This window comes from Biomphalaria glabrata, chromosome 8 (assembly GCF_947242115.1).
Source record: "Biomphalaria glabrata chromosome 8, xgBioGlab47.1, whole genome shotgun sequence".
Classification (NCBI taxonomy): Eukaryota; Metazoa; Mollusca; class Gastropoda; family Planorbidae; genus Biomphalaria; species Biomphalaria glabrata.
In genome coordinates this window covers 42,909,699-42,937,277 of record NC_074718.1, presented here as the reverse complement: position 1 = coordinate 42,937,277, position 27,579 = coordinate 42,909,699, and the positions used below count along the sequence as shown (strand labels likewise).

Sequence of the window (27,579 nt, the reverse complement as noted above, 5' to 3'; positions counted from 1 at the left end):
AAGAAAAAACATTACAAAGGCTTTAAATCAGAGCTCTTAGAAACGTGACTATCTACTAGGAGATTTTTTCATCGACTGGCCTTCTTTTTCCCTCGTCAATTCTCTGACGCTAACTCTTTTAAAAAAATGTCTTTATTTATTTTCAAATCAACCAATAGATTTGCAACATCATAATTACGTCTTGGGTAAAACCTGAGGTGCTGTCAAGGGTCTAGATTTGTGGGGTAATTCCTGAGGCTCAGTCAAGGGTTTATATTTCTATTTACACATAAGCTTTTAAATGTGAAATATACAAATAATTCTATAATGGTATCTGTGACAGTAACAATGGCGTTTTTTTTTTTAAATTCTACTACTGGAATTTCTTACTCATCAATGAAGAAAAAAAAGATACAGCCTCGCTTGTTAAGAATAAGAATTAAAAAAATAATTGTAAAACGAGTTTGTGTTTTCATGCAAACTTGTAGACTGCCCCTCTAGGTCCCTCTCTTTAGTAAGCAAACTAGGTGGAAATGTAGGGTTTCGATATTTGATAGCAACATGAAAGTAAAGCTTTTCTTTACGATGATTATGTCAATCGAGAATACAACTTTTATTAGCTAATTGGACACTATCTGATTGGACTGTAATAATTTTTCAAACTATAATATAATATAATATTATTTTGATAACACCCCAGTGGGAATTTCCGCATGTATTCAATAACGTGATAAATAAAGAAATAGACGTTCAGGAACATTTTGCGCCCCATCATAAGTAAAAATAAATCCGCAGCTGGACCACGACAATTACTATGTGACTATTTATACATATGTATATAATACTTTTACAATATTTAATACATAATAGTGTTGTAGCTCCAGTGGCGGAAAGATAGGGTTAAAGTGTATGCGACCTAATGACACACGTGACTCAGGCAAATGACACAGGTCGACGCTATCAATGGACTAGGCACTGTACTACGAGTACACTTTAAAATGACCCGTGGTTCGGTCATGTGATCGAAAGATTTTGTTGACCAGAGACAGGGAGTTCAGTTCAGGACAGGAAGGCAGTAAAGACGGTGCGGTACAATGTGAGTCCTCGAGAAAGTAGCCGTACGAGTCCAGGAGTAGACAGAGTCTAGGAGAGTTTTGTGCGGCGGTTCTGTTATGTACATCAAAGCATTTGTAGTTAGCGCTGCCAATTGTGTAGCTTTGGCTGTTGATGTATTTAGTTATTAAACCACTTCTGTACGGGGAGTTGTGTGCAGGAAAGCGCTCCCAGGGAGGTCAATACAAGCGCTACAAAGACACTCTCAAGAGCTCCTTCAAGGAATGCGATATCGACATTCACGGCTGGGAAGCACTAGCTCTCGATTGCACCTCATGGCGTGAAGCTGTGAGTCTCGGAGTCTCAATGTTTGAAGCAAGAAGAGTGGTCAGGGTGAAGGAGCGCAGAACAAACAAAAAGCTGAGAAAAGAAGCAGACCTCTCTGCAACTGACCAAACCTACCCATGCCACGTATGTGGCCGGCTTTTTAAAGCGAGAATAAGACTTTAAAGTCTTCTTCGAGTCTATAGGAAATGAGAAATGTGCTCATCTTCGATCACGAAAGAGGAGCTCTATATTAAACTACGACATTGTTATTTGGAGCTTTTGTTGTCAAGTAGTGTTTACAGAAGACCTGGTAGAGAAAATCAACAAGATCAATAACTATGTGTAACTAGATGCAACTAGATCCAGTATTCTATTCTAGAGTCCTGTCTTTTAATATTTCCAAGTCTTGATCTATGTCACCAAACTAGAACTTTCTATAATCAAAGTAGATTTTTTTCAGGGGGAATCATTCACCTGTCATTCATTACCTTTGAAGAGCAGAGTTATGGCTCTTCCATGAGGTTGTCAGCTTTATAAAGGAGAAATATTTAAAAAAAAAATCTTTGTATGTTACTTGTTAGCATAAAGCATACAACTATTTCCTTAGCGGAACACTTCGCACATTTTTAGTATTTAGCTGAACACTTTGCTCATTTTTTTGGAGAAATTAATGCATGTGGTTCACTACTAGTTAAGTATGTCAGTAGTTCGTGGACCATCTATTCAGGGCTCTCGGAACACTAGGGTTTCGCGGATAGAGTTTGGGAAACACTGGTATTCTTCTTTATCTTCTTCTAGCCAGCTTTATTGCTGCTGAGCTGTGAGCTCTTTTGCAGACTGTCCCAAGAAAAATAGTGTGCATTTTTCTTCAGTTCTTCAGCACTGCCGTACAGGGTGTTGGTTATGTTGGGCTGGAGTGGTAGTTGGGTCTGCCTAAGGTGGATTAGGAAGGGACATTCAAAAAGGATATGGTTTACGGTTTTAGAAGGGTGGGCGCAGTGTCTACAAAGAGGGAGTTGTGTGGGATTTATTTTATTGAGATGGTAATTTAACAGAGGTGTGTGTCCTGTCCGCACCTATTCAGGGCTCGCGGAACACTAGGGTTTCGCGGAACACAGTGTGGGAAACACTGGTATAAAGAACTAAGATTATCATTGGTGTAACAAAAAGTCTGTTGATATACGAAACTATAAACTACAAACCACCAAACACCCAAATCCTATTTTCTGTTATCCAAAGTGTCCATTTAAAGCGTGATTACAAGCGATCACTCACATCCGGTGCACTGGATTATTCTTTGTTGCCAGTTTGAATACGGCCAGCGTGAATATTTGATGACCTTTCAACCAGCAGACAAAGAAATGGACGACGCGATGATATCATCTGATGGCACACACACACACACACACATATATACACATCTATGGCAATCACATCATTAACTACAATCCAACTATCTGACATAAATATTTCAGACAAAATGCTGACGAGAAACTGGAGTGAACGTACTTGCCCTTTGCGTTCGATGTGATCTTTGCTATGTATGATACAGAAATTGTAAAGATACATGCCAGGATGGATAATACAAATATTATTATTCAGTTATTAAATAACATAAACCACCATATATTTCATTGTGTATACATATCCGCAGACAATACACACTGTATTTTGCGACTAAAATAACGTGTTTGGTAAACAGTAGTTTGTTTATACAGCAGAAAATCTATGAACAAGTATTTTTTGTTTTAAATTATTATTAAAATAAACGCACTTCAGGACATGGGTGTACGCGATACAAGTCATAACTATTAATCAAGTACCCAGCCTACTATTAATCGCAAAAGCTCACATCAGGGGTGAGTGTCCACCAAACAAACCAAAACGAGGCGTGAAGCTCAAAATGAGGCTTAACGCCCACTCCCCCCCCCCCAAAAAAAAAAAAGAAATTTTGCCTTTGTATAGAATATCTATTCATACTATGATCTATCTGATCCTAGCTAAATTGCTGAGTATATGGTTTTCGTACAACCAGCATGTAAGGTTCCTTTGCAGAAGATAAAAGAGTAACCTTTCACATAATTTTAGTACATAGCAATATGAGATGAAATCTGATCTTTAATGGTATTTGAAAGTGATGGGGCAGATAGACCCTACAAAACCTATATAGGTTTCTCCCATATCGGGGACATCTGAAAAAAGAATGAACTATAAAATGTGGATGAAATGTTGTCGTTGTCTCCCTTCAATGTGAAAATCTATAAATAACACTGGGGTTAAATTTAAAAAATGAAGAGAAAGATTTAAGAGAAAGTGAAGAAACGCCCAGATAGATGAATGCACTTTATGACCACGTGACAAGATAACAAGTCTATACCTCCAGGCATTTGTCAACAGGATTAATTGGTTCCCCCTCGGGGAATCGAGGGCATTAAATCGAAAATATCAGCGTCTTGAGAAATACTTTTTTTTTCCTCTTGGGAGTGTTTGTTGATAATAAGAAAATTATTTATACATATATTTATACATATATTTATATACCCTTATTTATACATATATTTATACATATAATCCTAGTCGTACTTTGTGAATTGAACCTCCACAATAGACAAACTGTTAAAACTTTAAAAAGTATATATATATGTATTATCTTGGGGTTACATGAATATGAAAAGTGTGGGGGGGAAGGATACAAGGCAGAGCTATTAAACACTTGACTTCCGAACCTTGGGACCTGGGTTCGAATCTCTGTAAAGACTGTGATTTTTTAATTTCGGGATATTTGGGGCGCCACTGAGTCCATCCAACTCTAATGGGCCAACCTGACTTTATAGTTGTGGAAAGTAAAGGCGGTTGGTCGTTGCGCTGGCCACATGGCACCCTGCTCGTTAACCGTTGGCCACAGAAACAGATGGCATTAATATCGCCTGCCCTATAGATCTCAAGGTCTGAAAGGGGAACTTTTTTTTTACTTCTGACATCAAAAACTTGTTCAATACGTGTCGGTAATAAACTGGTAATGACTCTGTTCAAACTTGATTATTTATTATTGATTTTTTTTTTTTTTACTGTGTTTTGATTTCATGAACTGCTGGATTTTGACGACACAATGTCAAGGACACTGAATGGAGCATAAATGTTGCCAACTAAATATAAACAAAGAATGAACTACAATCGAAGACGATTAGAAAATATGACTCCTCAATAATAAAAGAAACAAATTATATAGTTCTTACACCAAAAAGTCTATTTACATTTATACCAGTCATGCATTAAAGTCGTTAATGAAAAATCTCTAATCTTTGTGTACCTCTAGATAAAAAAAAATTATATAAACCGTACAATGGCAGGATTCGTTTATACACGCTAATTGTTTGAAAATGAGATAGCCCGAACCCAAATATGCATTCTATGTTATGAAAACAAATATAGCACTGAATGAAATACTGCCGGTAAACGTTTACTCCACAACTTTCAAGGCACATATTTAATTTAATGGGTCATCAGATACAAACTTCGTACATTGGTTTATCAGATATAAACTTCGGACATTTGGCCATCAGATACCATCTTCGGACATTGGGTCAATACATATAAACTTCGGACATTGGGTCATCACATATAAACTTCGGACATTGGTTCATCACATATAAACTTCGGACATTGGGTCATCACATATGAACTTCGGACATTGGTTTATCAAATATAAACTTCGGACATTTGACCATCAGATACAAACTACGGACATTAGTTTATCAGATATAAACTTCGGACAATGGGTCATCACATATAAACTTCGGACATTGGGTCATCACATATAAACTTCGGACGTTGGGTCATCACATATAAACATCGTACATTGGGTCATCACATACAAACTTCGGACATTGGTTCATCAGATATAACTTGTGAAAAAACAAAAAAACACCCATTTCTTTCTTAACTACATCCTACCACCTCAACCAACATTGTCTGTTTCTGTTAACAAGCATAAGAACTGCATTCACACGCTGTGGCGTACGGACGGTGCCAGGCGCCCGTGGCTTCTACGTCTGTCGACGTCCGTTCCCTAAACAGTGTCTCTTATTCATATTTATCTTCTTATCTTATAAAATACAGACGTTATTTGCACAAGAACAGTCACTAGTATGAAAAACGAAACTTACATATAGTGTAAACGAAGCCACCGAATGTAGCGACAGAAGCATTTGATATTTTATGTAGTGTTTCGATTCCCGTTTTGGCGCCCCGACCCTCCGGCGCCCGAGATGGTTGCCCCCAACTCCTTACTGTTCACACGACATAAAGTTAGGAGTTTAATTATAGAAATATCTATTACGTCACTTGTAAGCCCTAGCTCTCATGAACTCGGAATGTCGTCTAGACAAGATGATGTAATGAGCTCAGAAATGTATTAACTCTTTCTCTCCTAACTGACGATACCAGCGTTGATTCCACCAGAATGTGGTAAATAATTAAGGAGAGAAAGAGTTAATAACTTTAGCGAACCAAAAAAAAAAAAAACAACAAACAAAATTCTATGAGGAGGAAGTTTTGAACGTCTGATAGTAAATAAGCTACAAGGATTAATGTTTGACCTTTTGGTCAGAACGAGACTCAGGACTTAAGCTTGAAACTATTAAACAAAACATAAACACTAAGTAAACAGGCTTGCCAAACATGTTCTATTGTTGACAGGGTCGAGGAAACTGTCTTGGCTGGCGTCGGGTATAAAAAACATTGGTGAACCAGAGTTTTTTTTATTGTACACAGGGCCGGATTTACGGCAGTGCTGACAGTGTAGCAGCCCGTACAGGAGGGCTTCTATAAACAAAGAAAACTTATTAAAATATGTATACTATATATACATTTGTTAGGGTGATCTTAGAGTGATCATTTAAAAGCTGACCTTTTTTTAATGAAATTTTTAAACAAGAAAAGGAATGATTTTCCAGAATAAACAATATAAAATCTGGGAACAAATCAACGGGTGTAGCCAGTTTGCATGGATAAATTCTCGGTGTCATTTGTTATAGGTTTACTTTAATTGGGAATTTGACTAGACTATAAATAGACTATGTTAGACGGAAATAGGGAAATTATGGGATATTAACTGCATAGGAATGATAGGATTAATTTTAACGGACAGGGACAGAAGAACGACTCACTCTCTCTTAATGGCGAGACATCATCTTTAGTAACTGTTGACATTTAGACTGTGCCCCTTCATGTTGGATTAAATACTACTTGTCAAGTATCTATCGTTTTTCTCAAGTATTTTATAGAATTTAATATATGTTGTTTGGTTGTAAAACGAACTCCAGGAGCTAGTAAAAATACTTCATCTAGACCTAGATCTACTTTACATCTATTACTAAACAACCACAACACATTAAAGTAAAGTTCCCCTTTCAGACCTTGCGATCTATGGGTCAGATGATGTAAAGGTCAGAGTGTATGTTGACCACGGTTAACGAGGGTGTCAAGTGGCCAGCACAATGATCAACCTCCTTTATTTTTCCCCAACTAATCTCAGGCACCCATTAGAACTTGGTGGACTCTTAGGCGCTCTAAAATCCCCAAATCCAAAATCAGTCTTCAGCAGTATTCAAACCCGAAACCCCTTGGTTCGGAAGCCAAGCGCTTTACAACTCAGCCACAGCGCCTCCTCAGTGTCATTACCTTATTTAAGTCCGTTTCATTTAAGTCTTTAATGGAGGGGAAGGAAGGGTAGCAGACTACACAAAAAGCCCTGCTCAGGGTCCCAACTCCCAACATACTGAAATCTGGCACTGATTATATACATGATTTTAAGAAGTGTTGGACCAGTTTAACCCTTAAAGTGCTGAGCTGCTTTACAACGAGCGCATACAAAATGGAATTACAATTCTGATGTTTAGAGGCTAAACTACCACACACGTTTTAAGGGTTAATGCTAGAGAAAAACAAAGCGTACAAAGAAAGAAAAGGGAAGACAAAGAAGATGCATGTACCGACGTTGAGACCATATCTTGAGAAGAATGCTTTATAGCTGACAAGCTATAGCAAACCCGCGGCGTAGCAGACGCCGCTATTTAGTGACGGGTGAACACTTCGTAGAGAATTATATATACAGAGAAGATTACTTGTTCTCCCCCATCCTCTTTTTACTTTCTGAGCCGCGCTCTCTGTCGCCTCGAAAGCTACGTGGGGTAACTCGAGTCCGACTTGCAGTAATAAAATAGTTATCTTTCCATGACTTTTTCATCGAGGGATAGAGAGTCGGCGTGCGTGCGTGTCCCGCATGGTTGGGCGACGTAGAGATAAACATATACAGAAAGAAGATAGTATAGAATAGAGATTGTACGTATAAACGAACAGCCTGTGTTACTGAGTTTTGTCCATTCTTGTAACTGAGCTCAGACAAATGTTTTTAAACACATGGAATCCCATCTTAGTATTGTAGTATTCACGTTGTGAAATATGCAAATAAATTAAACCGAAAACAAAATTTATGCATTGAAATATATATAATTCTTCATTTCAGAATATTTGTGTTTTGCATGAGTTAATGTATGTGTTTATAAAAAATAAATAGCAAATGCAATTGATAAAGAGACGAATTATAACTATACTTGTTATTAAAAGAAAAACTTATACCGAGCGAAACTGCATCTATTATTTTGAATTAATCCTGTAATTACTTTTCAATAAACGAAAAGAAATGGTTTTCTCTATTGTTTAGTGCAGCCCTCATGCTTATAGCATACTCAGTGCGATTTGGTCCAATCACTATTGTGGTCCAATCACTATTGTGGTCCAATCACTATTGTGGTCCAATCACTATTGTGGTCCAATCACTATTGTGGTCCAATCACTATTGTGGACCAATCATTAAACAAATTTAACTACATGACTGATCCAAACTAACTGATACAAGAGCGGTCAATATAAGCTTTGTTTTTTGTTTTTTTTTAAAAGTATTTAAAATTTTTTTTTTTTTTTTACTGCTGAACTACGCGCATGTTTCACGTGCCTGATTCAACACTGCGGTGGTCGATACCAACTTGACATTTTATGATGTCACGTGATCGATGTCGCTACAGTACATTGTTTTTTTTTTTAAACACAGGATACTTACAAGTTGAAATTACTTGAGTTTGATGGAATGGGTTTGAATGCACACGGTTTACAAGGGGAGGGGGGGGGGAAAGGGGGTGAGGGTGGGTGGGGAAGATGACGTCACTGTTGGGAATGGAAATATTTCTTCATGTCCTCCATCGAGTGTTAATTAGTACACATAAACATTGAAGCATTAAAAATAAGTTGTTTTTTTTTTAATGATATGTTCTCTCTCAACTCAGCTCAGCTCTTTTCTCACCGACATGTCTCCCTCTTTCTCTGCCTCTCTGTTCCTCTCCCCCTCTTTTTTCCTATGTTTCTTTCTCTCTCTCTCTATTCCTGCTATCTCCATTTAGCCCTCTTACTCTCCTCTCTAGCTTTATTTATTTCTCTCTTCCTTTCTTCCACTGTTTCTTTCTATTCTCTTTCTCTCTCGTTTTCTCTCTTTCCACCTTTCTCTCTTTGTATCATGTAGCCTTTTCTTCGCCTCTCTCTCTCTTTTTATCTTTCTTTTTCTACCTTTCTTTTTTTCTCTATATCTTTATTCCCTCTCAATGTTTCTTCCTGCCTTCTCCCGTCTTTCTTTCTCTCTTTCTCCTTCTCTCTCTCTCTTTCTGTCTCTATCTACTTTTCCATATCTCTTATTCTCACGTCAGTTCTGGTTCCTTTACTATTCAGCTTCTTTATTTAGACACACAAAAAAAATAATTGATGCCAACTTTCCATATTGACGAAGACTGCACTAGAAATGTGTAGCTGTCTGGGGCAGTATTGTTGACGGTCGTTGTGTTGTAGCACCGAACTGCTGGCAGACTACTAAACCCTTGTTAGGAGTACTATATTTTAACTTATACAACTTGAAATGCAGTGAAATTATTTTAACAATATGTTGGTGTGAGGGGGAGGGGTTGTAGGGGTTGGTGTGAGGGAAAAAGGGGGGGGGGAGTTTGTAGGGGTTTGGCCTGCCGTTATTATTTTTTTCGAATTTGATGAATCAGGCAGTCATAACTTGGGGCTATAGGGTATTTAAGTTCAATAGTGCCGGTTTAAGTATTGCTTTTTACTTTTTACATAAAATCAAAATATCTTTCGACTGTAGGCAGAGGGAATAAAATGTGAATGAAAGAGAGAGAGAGAGAGAGAGAGAGATTTCAACAATTATTGTAGTCATACCGCGTATAATACATGCCTTTCCTCACAATGAATTGTTTACATTTAAACAAACCCATTGTAGCTGTTAAATATTAACTTTGGCCTAAAAAAACAACAAAACATTCCGACTTGTTTTAGCCATAATAAACTCCTCCCGAGACAAAAGTCTGAAGTCTAATTAGTTCATCAACATTCGTTTGATATTGAGTATAACAATGATCAAGTAGCTCGCAAAGAATCGGCTCGTTGAATTTCTATAACTATTTATAGTTCACGTTATTGTGAACTTGCGGACCCTGAATATAAATCTAGTAACTAGATGATAGTTCCAGGTTTCGTTTTTGAGAAATGAAATGATTACCAATACCTGCTAAATGTTTGTGTATTTATATCCAATGAGTGGTCAGAGGAAAAAAAATGGACTTGATGGTTTTAACCCTGAGTTGACGAGGGATTCAATCTCACGACGTTTCCATGCTATACCCCAACAACATTGAGGTCTAAAGCTTCTGTGCTTCCACCGTATTCTACAACACAAGAATGGCTTATGCAGTGGCGTAAGGAGGGTGGGGGGCAGTGAGTCATAATTTGAAAATTTGAAAATTGAAATTTCAGGGGTCCCCCCAAATGAGTGCCCCAAGTTATTTTTTTTTACATTAAATATTCAGCCAATACCATGTTATCTTGCTCTTCATGTTTTGATGTAAATTAGTAACCATGTTGCATGAATTCCACACATTAGACGTATATTCTCCTTATCTTATATAATGCAGACGTTACTTCAAAAAAGAAGATGACTACGCGTCGTGCATTCAGTCATGCATATTAACCAATGACTTAAATTCTGCCAAGTCACTGGTTTTCCTGGATAAATCAGGCAACCCATTCCATGCTCTAATAGCACTATTATTTATATATATATATATATATTTAGTAAGCACATTATCTCATGTCATGATGTCGAATGACAAAATGCAGGGGCCCCTAAAGAGGCCAAGCCACACGGTCCCCCCAAATCGCTTGCTACGATACTGAGCATATGATAAGCATCGTAGTAAACATCAAAGACTTTCTATCACACACTGCTTTCTCTGTGGGACACGTATTTATTGTCTTACTGCAAAACTTTGAACAATTAGCGTCCCTGGAAACAGGGGCCTTTAACTTGATTTATTTCTTTTCAGTTTTTTTTTTCTCCATCATATAGCCTCCCCTTTCAGCGAACCGATTTCGGGGCCACGATCGACGAAAGAAAGACCACTGCGTTTAGAGGGTGGGGGGGGGGGATCGTAAACAAGGAGGGGCTCATTTTACTTTATTGTTAGATTTCCAATGAACTGAGTTAATGCCCAAGGGGCAGCAATCAATAGGAAACAAGACGCATGTCAGAGCAGAAAGGGAGGTCACCGAGAGCAAGAACAAATAACGCTGCAAGCAAGCGAAGACATGAGTTAAGCAACAAGAAACGTCAGTGAGTTTATGAGCTGACCTTTTTAAAACTTTTTTTTTTTTTTACAGCCCACCCCATTAGGTCAGTGAAATATCGACTACAGGAGTAATAGAGTACAATATTGAAATGTGTGATTTGAGCACATTCAGTAGCCAATAGGCGATAATTGTAATGATAATTTGTATGAATAGATTTTATATAGACACATTTTATTGTTTGTTTTGTAAAATGTTTTACATGTTTCGGATGTTCCTTCAGAGTTGAAGATAGTTTACTTCCTAGTCCAAACCTCCCGCAGGACGACGGGGGATGGGAGCGGGCAGAATTTGAACCCTCGACCATCGATAAATCCGAACGACAGTCCAGCGCGCAAACAGCACGACCAGGCAGCCATCCAGGCGTGCGCACCTATATGTTGTTGAATAATAAATTACTATACCCAGAGGCGGCCTTTGAAAGTGGTAAACGGGAGACAGTATAAAGCAGAGGCGGCATTGGGCGCGAGTCATATTTGGGCCACGACTATGTGTACGATGGGCTAACGGTGAGAAAATTATCTTTGCACTGGGCCCCATTAGGGCGCGGGCCTGGGGCGATTGCCCCATTCGCCATCCCGTAAAGCCGCTTCTGGGACTCAATAATGTTAAAGCCTTGATGGCATCTTTACTAATCATGAAAATTCTTGACGTGATATTTCCGGTTACATTTAGGGGTGGGCCCCATCTATGGCGCCCTCACAGGGCCAGCGTACTTCGAAAAAGTCACACTACAATCAGCCCTCCAGGTTCCATCTCATGATACTTTCTGCCCTTTAAATGCGTTGTCTTTCAATTCGTTGTCATTGTTATATATGCAACGTTTATGTTTGATGTTTGGTTAACACACATTTGGACGTCCCAGTTTTGCTCAACTTGTAGCAATGGGATATAACTGATCTCAAAATTGATTTATTGTAACCAAACAGAGGTTTGGTATGTACCTGTATGGTTACAGTCTGTGACTTCTTCTAGCCAGCTTTATTGCTGCTGAGCTGTCAGCTCTTTTGCAGACTGTGCCAAGGAAAAAAAGTGTGCTGTTTTCTTCAGTTGTTCAGCACTGCCGTACAGGGTGTTGGTTATGTTGGGCTGTAGTGGAAGTAGGGTCTGCCTAAGGCGGATTAGGGAGGGGCATTCAAAGAGGATATGGTTTACGGTTTCAAAGGGGTGGGTGCAGTGTCTGCAAAGAGGGAGTTGTGTGGAGTTTATTTTGTTCAGGTGGTAATTTAATAGAGGTGTGTGTCCTGTTCTTAGTTGGAAAATTGTAGATTGTTCTTTGAGGATGAGGAAGTTAATACTGTCCAGTTTGTTAGGCATAGCCATTTCTTTGTACATGGCTCTGTCTGTGTTTCCTGATGCCCATTGGTTGAGCCACTCCTCTTTGTGATTGTTGACTAACATTGACCTTCGGGTGAGGTAGTTTACAGGTCTATCTGGTTGTTCCATAGATGAACCTGCCTTTGATAGCTTATCTACCTTTTCATTTCCCATGATGCCAAAATGTGTCCAGGGATCCACTGTAGTGTGATATTGATATTTAATTTTGATATCATCTGATGGATTATCACAATTAGTGTTGTCAACTCTCTTGGGCTGTTTGAGGTGCTGCTGTTAAGTGCTTGCAGAGTGGATTGGGAGTCTGTAAAGACAACAATATCTGATGGTGGTTGCACTCCTTCATATAATTTGTTTTCCACTGTCTGGAGTGCTATGGTAATTGCCTCAATTTCGGCTTGGAAGTTTGAGCAGTAATCGCCACAGGGTGCACTTGTTTTAAAGTGTTTATTTGTAGGGAAGACATACAGATGTGGACTGGTCTGTAAACGTACAGAATTGGACTGGTGAGTAATCATACAGAGGTGGAAGAGTCTTAGGGCAGGACTTAAACATTGTGGGGTCCTATGCGAAACGTGGGGCCCAGTTTGGGTAGTGATACTGTCAGGTACTTATAAAAGCTGGGTGGACCGCCTAGTGTTTTCCAGATCAGGCAGTATTCTATAGATAATTCTTCTATAGAAGGATTTCGTTGTCAGTGCCTAAAGAGTATGCAGCTTTGAAGGACATGGTAAACATTCTCTGGTGTAGCTTCACAAGGGCAAGTTTCGCTAGTTCCAATTTTTAGCTTCCAGAACATATATTAGCTCATTCTGTTTTGTCCCGTTGTAAATCGAAAAATTATATATTGATCGTGTGGGGGACGCTTGTAATAGACATTGTTTTTCATGAAATTGGGGCCCATTTTAATTTATTCTACTCTTGCTCATTTTCTTCATTCCAGTGAATTGTATTTTTAACTGTATCATAATTTTTAACTCTACAAAGTTTCTTATTAAAATTAAATAAACAGGTCCGTCAGTACTGTATAGGTGACAAGAGTAGGTAGGTGACAAGAGTAGGCAGGTGACAAGAGTAGGCAGGTGACAAGAGTAGGCAGGTGACAAGAGTAGGTAGGTGACGAGAGTAGGTAGGTGACAAGAGTAGGTAGGTGACAAGAGTAGGTAGGTGACAAGAGTAGGTAGGTGACAAGAGTAGGCAGGTGACAAGAGTAGGCAGGTGACAAGAGTAGGTAGGTGACAAGAGTAGGTAGGTGACAAGAGTAGGTAGGTGACAATAGTAGGTAGGTGACAAGAGTAGGTAGGTGACAAGAGTAGGTAGGTGACAAGAGTAGGTAGGTGACAAGAGTAGGCAGGTGACAAGAGTAGGCAGGTGACAAGAGTAGGCAGGTGACAAGAGTAGGCAGGTGACAAGAGTAGGTAGGTGACAAGAGTAGGTAGGTGACAAGAGTAGGTAGGTGACAAGAGTAGGTAGGTGACAAGAGTAGGCAGGTGACAAGAGTAGGTAGGTGACAAGAGTAGGTAGGTGACAAGAGTAGGTAGGTGACAAGAGTAGGTAGGTGACAAGAGGAGGTAGGTGACAAGAGTAGGCAGGTGACAAGAGTAGGTAGGTGACAAGAGTAGGTAGGTGACAAGAGTAGGCAGGTGACAAGAGTAGGTAGGTGACAAGAGTAGGTAGGTGACAAGAGTAGGTAGGTGACAAGAGTAGGTAGGTGACAAGAGTAGGTAGGTGACGAGAGTAGGTAGGTGACAAGAGTAGGTAGGTGACAAGAGTAGGTAGGTGACAAGAGTAGGTAGGTGACGAGAGTAGGTAGGTGACAAGAGTAGGTAGGTGACGAGAGTAGGTAGGTGACGAGAGTAGGTAGGTGACGAGAGTAGGTAGGTGACAAGAGTAGGCAGGTGACAAGAGTAGGCAGGTGACAAGAGTAGGTAGGTGACAAGAGTAGGCAGGTGACAAGAGTAGGTAGGTGACAAGAGTAGGTAGGTGACAAGAGTAGGCAGGTGACAAGAGTAGGTAGGTGACAAGAGTAGGTAGGTGACGAGAGTAGGTAGGTGACAAGAGTAGGTAGGTGACGAGAGTAGGTAGGTGACAAGAGTAGGTAGGTGACGAGAGTAGGTAGGTGACAAAAGTAGGTCATGTTCTATGAATAGAGCAAGGGAGACCAATCACAACAAAATTACGTACTGGCATATTTAAATACTTGGAAATAACAGCCAAACAGCAGAGCCCAAAACAGCAGTCAGATATTTCGTTTTTTAGGGGCCCTCAAGTCATGCTTCAGTGTATCTTCTCCAGCTCTCTCTCTCTCTTTCTTGCCTACTCACCTAAAAAAACTCTTTTATCCTCCTCTCTTTCTATCTCTCTCTCGTACTCTCTGTACCTTCACATTCTCTACTAATCGTATTTACGACTGACACTTACTAGAATCAAAAAAATACAGAAAAATCAATCCTAAACAACAACAACAAAAAAAAAACAACAACAGAAAAAAAAAAAAACGTGAAACTGAGGCTTTGATGTCAGATGAAAAAGAAATATCTTCTTTTTTTCTCAAATCGACCTAGATCTAGACCTATTTGATGTAAATGCCAAACGGCTCCAATCTCAGGATATTTAGCGCTTTTTTATTTTCTTATCAGCTAAAATCAATGTCGCAAAACATTCATAGTTAATGTTCTACTAGACCTTTTTTTGTATAGTTTGTTATATAGTATCATTGATTGCAGATGTCATACACAACAGAAGCAGAAAGAAGGGTGAAAATGCAACGGCGCCTGGTGATTACATATGCCCAACCTGCGATCGCAGCTGTGTATCAAGGATTGGCCTCTTTAGTCACACAAGAAGTTGCAAAGGGAAAAGATCGTCTCTCGAGACGTAAAATGACACAGATCATTGAAAATGTACAACCAAATCATAGTCCAGTGTTTTTAACTCTTTCTCTCCTAATTGACGATACCATCGTTGATTCGACCTCACTAAATTAAATCAATGTTGGATTTTATAAACTTTACTTTGTGTTTTATAAAAAGAGCAGGCATTCCCCTTTAACTCTAGACAAAATAAAACCTTTTCTGATAACAAATAAAAACGTTTCTAAAGCGTAATCATAACAGAGTAATGAACTAGTAGTGAGCAACTTCAAGAATTCGTCAAAACATGGGAAAATAATTACGGAGAGAAAGAGTTAACTATTGAATATGTATCGTTCATTGCGAGAAAAGGGAACTGCTATTTGGACAACTTAGCATTTAAACTGGTTAAAATTATTAATACTTTGATAACCTGTAAGAAAGTACTAGTGCAAAACTAGAAGATTGATCCTAAAACGGAATTGATATGCTACAGATAAAGCCTAGATGTCACATACAGAATGCCACCTCACAAATGAAGAGATTAGAGACAGTATAAGTTCAGCGATTGAACCGCATGATGATCTGCTAAACTACTGTGAAAACTCTATGCCCATATTACTTGATCCTCAGGGCTTGCAATGACCTTCCTTCAGGAAAAAGAAGAAGAGGCAGACACAGAAAACGATGGGAGGACAACATAAAAGAATGGACGGGCCAGATATTGAAAGAGATTCTGTCCAAGGTAAAAAACAGAGGAATGGACAAAGACGGTCAACGGTCCAACAGACTAAGGGATAGGTGAAGGTGAAAGGTCAAGGTGAAGGTTGCAGAAGAGAACTAAGAGAACCTTGAAGTTTCCGTTACTAATATTCTTTTACACCTAGGGAACACCCAACTTTGTAAGTCATCCTTAACAAGTAGGTAGGGCATAATTGATCACGTGGGGGCATAATTGATCACGTGGGGGCATAATTGAACAAGTGTTGCGTAATTGATCGCGCAAGTCTAGTCATAAGTGACAAATTAACAGACTAAGACCGATAATCTTCTGGTGGACACTGGTACTACAGAGATGGACATACCATCGTACCGTGGCATTCTGCTCTAATCTAACCGACTCCTTTATTGATGGAAGCTCTTTCAATCGATACCGCAGAGTCCACCACAGAGTCCACAACTATTCTCAGCCATCTGAAGAATCAGGTTCTACTATTCTGTGCCGAAGCATGATCAGATCTAAAAAATGAGTGCCGCTTATATTACCAACGTTTCGGTCCATTGAATGGTACTATCAAGGTGTAATGGCCCATAAATAACTTAAAGATAGGAAACTGTCCTTGTATAAAAGGACGAGTGTCTTGAGACCGGTATACATGCAGAAAGTAATTTTCTTCTAAAACAAAAGAAATAGACAAGTTCCGAAATACAGTAACATAAGTCCATAGAATCCCATGTTTGTAAAAAGCTATCTGACATATGTTTTAGCCTGTAAGGTATTTTACCTCATTCTTCCTTTTAATCATATTGGACATTGAACTTAAAATATTGTCTATGATGCAAAATTGAACTTGAACTTTGCCAACTAAACCCAAGCTGCTAACGGAAGTGTCACAGTCTTAGTTGACATTGCATGATCTAAAGTTCACGTCATGTTAATAGTTTGAAAGACACGTAGAATTCCTGATGTAGAAAACAGGAAGTAGAGTGAACAAAGTTGACTTTGAGTCAAGTCTAGTCAAGTCAGTAAGGTCTTGCTCCCGGTACAGGAAGGTTGGACGTCTCTTCCTGGACTGGTGTGTATATATGTATATAGCATGAAAGTCGATGGACTAGTCATTGTTGATTAATAATATTTGAGTGTTGATTTCATTATGTGCTTATTGAATATTAAGGTATTGTTCGTATTTCAATGGATATCTATAGTTGAAGCTCCAGTGTCACTAGTAGTAATTGTTCTTATTGTTACCCGCTGAGATGCGGACGTGAATGATACTTTTGACACCGCTGTTATGCGGATGGGATTATTATTTCTTGACTTGTAGCACTAACAAGGAGTGCAGTGCATTATTATTATGTTGTAAATAAACTTCATGTTGTCTGCTGAACGGACTTGAGTGTTTGTCTCGTCACGTGTCTAGAGTACTTCAGGAAGTAAGAACCCAGTATTACACCATTCAATCAGTCTCTAATAATCAACGTTCATTTACAGGAAGATAGAAAGTTTGATTCTCAAGTGCTAAAACGGCTCAAATATTTTTTGTTTATTTCACTTAAGAAAAAATAACACATCGCTTATCCATACCTTTACTTAAGAAAAAAATAATAGATTAGCAACATGTATTTTATTCTGCACACCGGATAATCCTAAAAGCTTGCCCACTTGGGTACCGGCACACCCTGGCATTTGACCAAATGCCCATACAGCCGGTAGATATTTTGGATTCTTTTTGGCCCATCGGCCCATATAGCCAATCCCCCCCTCCCCCTGGCATTATACACTCTCCTAGCCGAATATTTTATTCAGAATATTAAAACCATGAACAAAGGGACAATACTGTTCGATTGGCATGGGATAGTACGAATGGCACAGGTACCTAATAATATAAAGCGTATGTTCTATTTATTTGTATTCAAAATGAAAGATTAAACAAAAACGGTTGGATAACCTTGAAAACAAAGGCACTCTCCTCTTTCAGAAAACCCCAAAAGAGGTTGCTCATGTTTCTAGCATAAGACAGGCCATTATGACATCGAATTGTTAAAGGTGTAAATAATTCTGGCGACCTTTACGTGGCAACCAAAGTACCAAACGAATATACATACACATACCGTTAGAAATGGCGAAATAGAAGGATAAAGAAAAGATATACCATAAAAAAATAGTTTTTATTCAACAATATTCAAAATGTAGAAACCTATTTTGTAGTCTAATTAATTTGTCCGTAAAAATAGAAATGAATCTACAGCAGACAATGACTGTACTATATAATACAGATAAGGCCGAGCAATTAATTGACTTATGATAGTTTATAACGGAGGCGCAGTGGCTGAGTTGTAAAGCGCTTGGCTTCCGAACCGGAGTCCCGGTTCATAACTACTTTTTAGTGACCTTCAAGACGAGAAACGTGACAACGATTGCTGCGACGATCTCAACGGGATGTGCCGAATTGAAAGGAAAGAGACAAAGGAAGAAACAAGAGAAGTCTGTTATGTGCCTGGAGTTATTGTTCCTGGTGTACCTGAAACGAGACGGACAGATCAAGACAACGTTGGGTCTGCGTCCAAGCTTTTTGCTGTGGACCTTAAAGACCTCTGTTTATCTGTCAGTACATTTGACGGGAACTCGAACCTTGAAAGCCTTAAGACCGTTTCTGATTCCTTGCCTTGGAAGTTGTCGGGTGAAATTGCGAATACGGGCCCCAACAATGGCCGAGACAGAAACAACGAATTTGACTTTGCCAGCGGCATAAGAGAAAACTCGATGCTTGGAAACTGCATTCAGGTGATTGACAAGAACTCTATATTCGTCGCTATGTCGATGTGCTTTTTTCTTGTCTGACCACTAAAAATACAACTAACACTATTGCATAACCGTAACGCGCGCAAGAGAAAAAAAAACTGGGTGATCTTGTCATTATGGACTGCCCACTCAGTACATTATATAAACCTACACGTGTACGTCTATCTGGCCAGGTTGTTAAAATCAGTCGGACACACTGTCTATTTACTTTCAGGGCAGGGAGGGTGTATAACTATTTTAGTGTAAAGATATATCTACGATTAACATGCTTGACTAGCCACGCCAGTGTGTTAATTATTTTATTGTCTGACCTCTCCACATTAAGCAAACACTATTGCATAAGGCTTAATGCAGGGTAGTCTTACAGTATTATCGACTACACACGTACAGTACACTAGGCCTACATGTGGTCATGTGTATGTCTAGCTGACCAGGTTGTTAAAATCAGTTGGACACAGTCTATTTACTTTATGGCCAGAAAGGGTGTGGATTAAGATTTTTTTCCTAGAGTTGGTTACCCTAATGCTTTTAGATCTATATAGGCCTAACTGTTGATTTAGACTTAAAAGATCTCAATAATAAGTCTTAAGCTATAAAGGACGGGTGTACTTGATGTTCCTGCAGTTAAAAAAAATATTGTTTGCCGCAAATGAATTGATTAAAACCACTAAATATTGACCTAACACACTAATCAGATTTCCACGAGAAACAGAAATTAAACACTTCCACGTGGCTCACAAATAAAATACGGAACAACCTCATTCATAATACTGCATAAAAGCTTTTGACAAAAAATGTTTTACATTTTATAATACTGCTACTTTCAAGTGCAAATATTTACTCCCATAACTTCTACCAGGATCTTACTTTACCCTCTTCAAATGCAGACTGTCTAATTTGTTAACTGCATCATTTTTTTTTTTGATAATCAAAGTTTTTGATATCACATGACCAGAAAACAGGGAGCGCGTTTCAACCCTGATCACATGTTGAAAAGTTTTAAAAATTTTAATTAAACTTTTTAGTTAGTAACTAAAAAAAAATTAATTAAACTACGATTTTAACTACACTTTTTTTTCTAGTTAAACAATGGCCTTAATATAGGCCTTAACTAATTTTTTTAGGTCTAGTCTATCACAGTGCGCACCTTCTAGCACTAGCCTGGATGGCGGTGCGCTTGGCGGAGTTATAACAATATCTACATACATATCTACATTCATAACTACCTACCTTCTGCATAAAATCTAGCTGCCTATCTACATACAAACTACTTACCATACATATCTTTATACAAACTACCTACATATCTACATATATATATACATACTATCTACCCACATATCTACCTACATACCTACCTATTTACAAACCTACCTACCTAGCTATCTACATGTAATCTACCTAAATCTACCTACGTAAATCTACCTACCTACCTACCTACCTAAATCTACCTAAATCTACCTACGTAAATCTACCTACCTATCTACCTACCTAAATCTATCTACGTAAATCTACCTACCTATCTACCTACCTAAATCTACCTACGTAAATCTACCTACCTATCTACCTACCTAAATCTACCTAAATCTACCTACGTAAATCTACCTACCTATCTACCTAAATCTACCTACGTAAATCTACCTATCTACCTAAATCTACCTACCTAAATCTACCTACCTAAATCTACCTAAATCTACCTACGTAAATCTACCTACCTATCTACCTAAATCTACCTACGTAAATCTACCTACGTAAATCTACCTACCTAAATCTACCTACCTATCTACATATAAATCTGCCTATCTACAAACCTACCTACCTAACCTATCTACATGCAGTCTATCCTAACGATAACATACCTACCTACCTATCTACTAATCTACATGAATCTACCTACCTATCTACTAATCTACATGAATCTACCTACCTATCTATATAAATACCTATCTACCTACCTATCTAAATGCAATCTAAATCTACATACCTATCTAAATGCAAATCTACCTACCTACCTATGTACATACAATCTATCTACATATATATCTACATACTATCTACCCACATATCTACCTACACATCTACATATTAACTACTTTCCATACAGATTTACATATATGTCTTTACACAAACTACCTACATATCTACATACAATCTACCTAGATATCTACATACATATCTACATTCATAACTATCTACCTTCTAAATAAAATCTAGCTACCTATCTACATGCTATCTACCTATCTACTTGCATATCTACATGCATATCTGCATACATATCTACCCACATATCTACATGCATATCTACATGCATATCTATTTACATATCTACATACATATCTACATATCTACATACATATCTACATACATATCTACATGCATATCTACATGCATATCTGCATTCTTATCTACATGCATATCTACACGCATATCTACACACATAACTACACACTTATCTTCATACATATCTACATACACATCTACATACTTATCTACATACATATCTACATACATATCTATCTACATACATGTCTACATACATATCTACATACATATCTACACACATACCTACTCACATATCTACATACATGTCTACATACATATCTACATACATATCTACACACATACCTACTCACATATCTATATACATATCTACATACTTATCTACATACATATCTACATACATATCTACACACATATCTACTCACATATCTACATACTTAACTACATAACTACATAATATTTTAAGGATAAATCGTTGTAAACGGTGTCTGTTCGTATCTCCCTAGTGTAATGTGGTATTGTGAAATGTAAGCATGCGACTGAGCTGTTTATAACCGGTACTGTTTTGGTTTCTTTGCAGGGTATAGATGTCTGATAATGTAATATGGTCTGTTGGTAATGATGCCTCGTGTTTCAACCTCCCCCAAACATTGCCAGATTTTCTGTTTTATCTCATTTGTGCCGCGCGAACTTCCAAGTAGTCAATATAACAGTATGGTATTTTTAAATGACAATAAAGTACCTTAATGTATTGTTATGACTTTGCCATGCGCACCGCCATCCAAGATAGTGCAGAAAGAAGGTGCGCACTATCTGTGACCAAACAAGTCCGATGTTGACATTAGTAGACTAACGATTTCCGCCCAAGTCTAGAGAGCCAATATGGAGATGTTGTACTCAAGGCAGATGCCCCTTTGTGTTTGTCATGTCTCAGTGTAAATAAACGTCAATGTCCTCGTTGAGTTGCCTCACTTAAGTTATTACAGTATATTATTAATATGAACTTGAAACAAAATATCACAAAATTACAAAGAGTTTGTGTTACACTGAGGAGGCTCCCTTCATATCCCTATCGGATCTGCGTATTTCCAAGGCATATGGTGAACGTGATTTTGTTGATACAAGTAATACTATTTTATTTGAAGTTGTAGAAATTGTTTTTTTGTAAATTGTTTTGGATGTTCCTTTAAAATTAAAGATAATATACAGGTATCGAACTCTAAGCCTACTTCGGCAAGGTCTGCTCGAAGTCTTAGCACAGTTACCAAATGAGCTATTGGCATTTTGTTAAATGTTTTCGGATGTTCCTTCAGAGTTGAAGATAGTTTACTTCCTAGTCCTAACCTCCCGCAGGACGACGGGGGATGGAAGCGGGCTGGGTTTGAACCCTAGACCATCGATAAATCCAAACGACAGTCCAGCGCGCAAACCGCACGACCAGGCAGCCATCATTTTCAGTTAAATGGAACGAGAATGAAGATGTAGATATACCCAAAAAAAACAAACCTTCAAAATTAGCACTCTTAAAATCTATTTCTACTAGATCTATATTCTAAATTTAGATTAATTTAGATGTAATTAAATTAGATTTACGTATAAAATAAAGCCAAAATAATCTTTCAATAGACTAAAAACAACATTAAATTTTAAAATAGTAGATAAGTTTTAATATTTTATAACATTGCAATATAGACCTAGACATTTATAAATCATAAATCTACGCTTTAAGTCTAGATTTAGTTTTAGAAATTGGAAATTCTAGATCTTGATCTTGTTTTTATAATTCTAGACTAGACCTAAAAATTGTAGATCTAAAATCTACAATGACTTTGTTTAGAAATTAGAAAGAACAGCAAAATGAAAAGGAACACTTTGACAAATATAAACAATTGGACAGAATGTCTCAATTCGATGAGAGCCATAATGAGCGCATTGACTCTTATATTTACTGAGATAGGGTAGATTTGGGTAGCGTTAGGATAGACTGCATGTAGATAGGTTAGGTAGGTAGGCTTGTAGATAGATAGGCAGATTTATATGTAGATAGGTAGGTAGATAGGTATGTATATATATATGTAGATATATAGGTAGTTTGTATAAAGATATGTATGGTAGGTAGTTTGCATGCAGATAGGTAAGTATGTAGATAGGCAGCTAGATTTTATGTAGAAGGTAGGTAGTTATGAATGTAGATATGTATAGAGATATTGTTATAACTCCGCCATGCGCACCGCCATCCAGGCTAGAGCTAGAAGGTGCGCACTGTGATAGACCAGACCTAAAAGGATTTCAACATTAGAAAGAGAACGATTACTGCAAACTACCTCGACGAGTGATCTACCGATGACTTCTGCTGTGTCCAGAAAGATCTCAGAGGCGTCAGCCACAAGAAAACGTTAGGAACGAAAGGGGCAAAGGGGGTGGGGGGTGGGAGGAGGAATAACTCTAGAGCGATTTGATTTGATGCCTCCAAGAATAATTTCCCCTTGGTCACTGATGTCATTAAGTTGGTAGCCCTCTCTGCGTCTGAAACGAATCGATTGATCTATTCAATAATATTGTCAGTAACGGGGGGGGGGGGGGGGGGGGAGATACTGAATATAAAAGTATAGAGAGATTTAGAGAGAAAAAGAGAGTCCTTCCATCATGTTTTTTTTTTTACTTTGATTGAAAAAAAAATCAGATTTGATCCCGTATAGAGTTTATTTTTACATAACAAGGTTATTGATATAGCCATGTCTAGATAGCACTGGCTTCATTAACACTGCCATGACTGATGACTTCTTAAGTCACTTCTACTTTAAAAGTCGTTACCTCCCCCTCCCCTTTTCATGTTCTCTTTTTTTTTCTTTTCTCTCTCTTTCGTTTTTTTACTTTTTGAATGAATGACCTTTGAAGAGAATTTTAATTTAAGCCCCATCGCCACAAAGTCATCCCCCTCAGTCAAAGAGCCGAAAGCTGTTTTGTGTTCCTGATAACGACTTGAATAGTAGCACACACACACACGCACGCAAACACGCGCACACATGCACACAGAAGCCCACACAGACGTAGGAAGTATTCAACTGTAAGACGGATTGAGAGGGGAGAAAGAGAGAATGGCAGGGGCGTATGGGGCGGTGGAGATTTGAAGGGATGAAGATATGAGGTTCCAAAGGTTTGCACTTCTTAGAAGATGTCGCGGCTAGCGAGTAGTCGGTGAGTTGATCCTCCAGGGACTTTGACAACTTTGAAGATATTATGTCCTGTCTAAGCTGTGAAGATATTAAGTCCTGTCTAAACAACGAACAGTGACTGACATCCCAGTGGTCTTCTAACCTTAAACCAAAGACGTTGGCATCTTTGAAGAATATGACCTTTCTAACCTTTAACCAAAAACTGGCATCTTGAAGACTGTGACCTTTCTAACCTTTAACCAAAGACTGGCATCTTTGAAGATTATAACCTTTCTAATCTTTAACCAAAAACTGGCATCTTGAAGACTGTGACCCTTCTAACCTGTAACCAAAGACTGGCATCTTTGAAGAATATGACCTTTCTAAACTTTAACCAAAAACTGGCATCTTAAAGACTGTGACCTTTCTAACCTTTAACCAAAGACTGGCATCTTTGAAGAATATGACCTTTCTAACATTTAACCAAAAACTGACATCTTGAAGACTGTGACCTTTCTAACTTTTAACCAAATAATTCGGGGCATCTTTGAAGAATGCGACCTTTCTAACCTTTAATCAAAGACATCTTTTTAAGACAAATTTTCTTAATGATAATACAGATTATTATTATTTTTATTATTATGTTAGAAACGAATGAGTATTCATTCCCTGGCTTTGTTAATATTATCATTATTATTATTATTGTTATTATTGTGTTGGCCTATCTAACCTTCACCAAAGACTTATAGATATCTTTGATGTAACCAGTGACCTATCTAACACTTAACGAAAGATTTTCGGACATGGTGGCCAATTTCTTCAGCCCAAATACTTTCATATCCTTGTAGAGCTAGTGGCCTATCTAACCTTTGACCACTTCTGACCCGCTGATTCGTTCTAATAAATAATGGATCTCTCTTGTTTGTTTGCTTTAATTCATGGAATCAATGTAACATCTTAAATGATTGCAAAGATCAATAATAGTTCAATAGGTGAGCGTAAGGTTGGTCGATAAACGTCAATAGCTTGCTTTTTTTTTTCGAACAGTTCCAGAACATGTAACAGAAGCTCAAGCCTGTAACGAAGGCTTGAAAAAAAAAAAGTTCTTGTCGCTCGTTGAGTGTTTGAATGTCACGAAATGATGAAACTGTATAAATTGAATTGAAAAGACTTCAATGTGAAATATCCTCTTCAGCTAAGCTTGTTTTGAAAAGCATATCAACATATCAACTCAACACATATCAACATATCAACTCAACACATATCAACATATCAACTCAACACATATCAACATATCAACTCAACACATATCAACATATCAACTCAACACATATCAACTCAACACATATCAACTCAACACATATCAACTTATCAACTCAACACATATCAACATATCAACTCAACACATATCAACATATCAACTCAACACATATCAACATATCAACTCAACACATATCAACATATCAACTCAACACATATCAACTTATCAACTCAACACATATCAACATATCAACTCAACACATATCAACATATCAACTCAACACATATCAACATATCAACTCAACACATATCAACATATCAACTCAACACATATCAACTCAACACATCAACTCAACACATATCAACATATCAACTCAACACATATCAACATATCAACTCAACACATATCAACATATCAACTCAACACATATCAACATATCAACTCAACACATATCAACATATCAACTCAACACATATCAACTTATCAACTCAACACATATCAACATATCAACTCAACACATATCAACATATCAACTCAACACATATCAACATATCAACTCAACACATATCAACATATCAACTCAACACATATCAACATATCAACTCAACACATATCAACATATCAACTCAACACATATCAACATATCAACTTAACACATATCAACATATCAACATATCAACTCAACACATATCAACTCTGTCTCTCTGGGGGATACTTTTTGGTTCACGCTATTTCTCCCACACCCGTTCAACTTGAAACTTCACACAATAATTTATTTGTACCTCACAAAACATAAAATCACAAAAAAAAAAAACAAAGATTACAAAGACAGTTTGTGTGGAAACACAAACTCAAAATCGGCCCCCGGAAGTGGTCCACCCAGGCAGGCTTCAATATTTTCAGAAAGAACATCCAAATGAAATTATATCAAAGACAAATGAGAGATAAGAATGGAGAAAGAAGGTTGACAGATCTTGTGTAGTGCCCCAACGGTCCCGCAGATCAAAGGATAGGTGCAAGTGAATGCAAATTTAGATGTGAACCTGACCTAACTAGTTCCCCTTTCAGACCTTGTGGTCTATAGGGCAGATGATGTAAAGTTCATCTGTTTGTGTGGCCTACGGTTAACGAGGGTGTCATGTAGCCAGCACAACGACCAACCGCCTTTACTTTTCCCCAACTAATATCAGGTACCCACTGGAGCTGGGTGGACTTAAATATTGTGATGTCGAATTTTCAATATCTTTTCTAGTTTACGAGATCTAAACGGGACGGACGGACAGAGGGACAGACGGACAGACATTGCGCACAAAACAAATAGCGTCTTTTCCCATTTCGGGGGCCGCTAAAAATTAATCATTTACTGAATTAATTATTGGTAATTTAATTAACTAATTTGGTATCCAAAAGGGAAATAAATGCTACGTATTGAAAGATGTGGCTATATTTGTGGAGTTATTCCCCTTTTATCGTTTTGTAACAACTGTTCTTTCACATCCCATTCTCGGATCAAGTTGAAATTGTGCATGAATATTCATTGTCGAAGACACTACATGAATCAATCAAGAGCCTCAGGGACAGAGTGAAATGATACACGCTTTGTAAATAAAAAAAACTGTGAAGTGGAATCCAGTTGAAACTACAATATATTTCCTCCGTCTTATAACTATCACCCTGATTGTAAATGTCACAGAGATAAATGTCCAACTATAAATCTAGTTACTCAAGTAAAGAACAATCAACGCTGACGTATCCTCTTGCGCCTTTGTCGATTCGTTAATGTCATCAGAAAGTTCACATATAAATATTTATTCCCATCAAAGGATTGACCTTCACCTACATGCTATTAAGGTCACGTCTGCATCTAAAACATTGGTACGGTTTGACATTCGTACAGGGATGTACGAGTCACGTCTGTGCATACATCAATAAATTTGTAATAAATACCACTGGAAACTATTTTTTTTTTGTGGGGGGCTTAAATGTCCCTTCGAGAAGGATCCCCCCCCCCCCCTTCCATTCACCCTCTCTCTGTCTCCCTCTCTCTCTCTCTCTCTCTCACACACACTTTTTGAG

The 27,579-nt window shown here is 38.0% G+C and overlaps 1 protein-coding gene across 1 annotated transcript in view; it reads right to left on the bottom strand.

Annotated features, from left to right (window-relative positions):
- The window catches only part of LOC106065358 (uncharacterized), a 58,696-nt gene that overhangs the window by 29,493 nt on the left and 1,624 nt on the right, over window positions 1-27,579 (bottom strand). The window lies entirely within an intron of this gene.